The sequence below is a fragment of the Dreissena polymorpha genome, chromosome 4 (assembly GCF_020536995.1).
Source record: "Dreissena polymorpha isolate Duluth1 chromosome 4, UMN_Dpol_1.0, whole genome shotgun sequence".
NCBI lineage: Eukaryota > Metazoa > Mollusca > Bivalvia > Myida > Dreissenidae > Dreissena > Dreissena polymorpha.
In genome coordinates, this window is record NC_068358.1 from 83,464,320 (window position 1) to 83,466,849 (window position 2,530).

Genomic DNA, 2,530 nt, shown 5'->3' on the forward strand with positions numbered 1-2,530 from the left:
TATGAGCATTTTTCGAAACCTAAACGCAAAGTGTGACGGACGGACAGACAGACAGACAGACGGAAATGCGATCATTTTATGCCCACCTTTGGGGGCATAAAAATGTTATTGTTCTTCAGAAAGTACAGTGCTGTCGCATTCTAAAAATGAAATATTTTAAGTATCATTATTGTTTTACAATATGTCATAATTAAATATGTGGTATAAATTGGACTACTCAATGTAATTACTGTATGCTTATTTAACGACTCTTGTAAGATCAAGTATTACAGTCATATAATTAAAGACATATGATTGCTGTTATAGTTATTTATTACATGGCACAGTAATTCCAACATCAATTCGGATAAAACAGAACTAAAAATTACTTACATAATGTGAAGATTGTTACGTTACAAAATGCATGAGTTACATCATATTTTGTGCCAGAATAAGAGATTAAAACAGCCAGTGAAAGCGACACTTTAAGACGAAATTTTTTATTCCGACCTACAAACAGGAGACTCAAATAAAGAAAAAAACAAATTTGTTTTGTCATCCAGCAACTTTCAATGTACAGAAAACACCTTTCTTGTCGTAATATTGGATTATGTCCATAAAGAAATGTACAGCCTTTGATAAAGATGGGCTGAAATCGAACTAAATTTTGTTTACCGGTAATTGCGTGGCGAGAAGGATTGCAGATACAAATATATAAGACAAAAAAGGTCGGTACATAATTTTTTTTGTCTAGACCACAACGATACAGGGTTTCACTAAAACTTTCAGTTTGATTTAAGACACATGTGGCGTATTGCGAGAATAATTATCCCATCATTCGCGGGACATAACACTTTCACTAGCTAAGTGTATCAACCTTTTATTGATACCGCTTATAATGTGCACACATACTCTACATTTGAACAGCTGATTGTAAAAAGAAGTTTTTATGAGACATGCTTTATCAATTGACATTAATTAAGCAAATTACCTTAACCTGCATCATGTTTAATTTATATAAAAAACGAGGCTTACATCACATTGAAATTTTGAATTTTTATTCCAATAATATTTTCACTAATAACTGCTACAGTTGTGTTTTTATAAGGTTAGGTACATTGCTCGTAAATTGAATCTTTCAATATTAAATAATTATCGGGTCGATTTTGTAGTCAGTCGATGATATGTAATTTTCACGATAAAGCGTTACGACTGCGCATCCAATGTTATACATGTTTCTATATGTTTTTAATTAATATATTTGTTTATAATAAATGTTTTTGTTAATGTTTTTTTAATGTTAATCCATAATCCTTATGAAATTCGAAAGTAAAGTGTATAAATATTTATTTTAAAAAAATGATTCTTTTTGCTTTTTTGTATTTACCTTCACATTTTGACCAGTGTATTCCAAGTGTGTTTTTCGTTTTTTATCGAGTGCACCGGGATTGTCTCCCATATGGCCATCGCCCCCAGAAAGACGTGTTAGTTGGTTACGGGGGATAGTGCAAGATACAGGAGACACCCCGTTCCAGGGGTGACCCTGGGTCTTTTAGTGCCCGGTGTATAGCACCTAGTACACTGCACCTCGGTTTAACGTCTCATGCGAAAGACGAGTTAGTAGGTTAGGTGCAGCGGGGGATCGAACCAGCGATCTCTGGATTGTGAAGCCAGTGTGTTACCACTAGACCACGGATCCGCTACAACAGTGTATTCCAAAAAGTAATGCAAGCTTCATATACAATATGTATTTATACGATAAAGATAAAGAAATAATACACCAAATGTGTAAAAACAATTAGAAATAAACAAGATATGTGTTTGTCAGAAACACAATGTTTCCTACTGCGCCGCTTTGAAGTACAATTTTTTTTTTTATTAAATCCCTTTAAAAAATATGACTTCCCTTGTGAAAATGATCTGCACCTGCCAAATGATATAAAAAAGAAATTATGCCCCTTAAAAGCTTGTTTCTTCCCTTTGATTCAGTTTTTGGACCTTTGACCTTGAAGGATAACACAGACCTTTCACCACTCAAAATGTGCAGCTCCATGAGATACACATGCATGCCAAATATCAAGTTGCTATCTTCAATATTGCAAAAGTTTTGGCCAATGTTAAAGTTTTCGGACGGACGCACAGACTGACAGACAGACAGACGGACTGACAGTTCCACTGCTATATGCCACTCTACCGGGGGCATAAAAAGTACCTTGTCATAAATGTGGAGAACGTTACAACGGTCCAAATTGTATACAACGGTGTATCGTAAAAGTAATTTTGTGTGATTTATTCAATGACATTGAAGATTGTTAACAAATAAAAGCATGAAGTACCTCTATTACTCTATGTGGGAAGTGTGTTGTACCAATGTTTGATATAGTTTTACGAGATGCTTTTGTTTGTTTGTTGTGGTTTTTTAACGGAGAGATCGCCGATTCTTTTAACACCGTGTCTAATCTACACTAGAATTTCAAGAGGAGTCTTGAATGAACATATGGGGCACTTATCTTTTGTTCAAATTAAAGGGAACGTCAAGAATAACAATTAC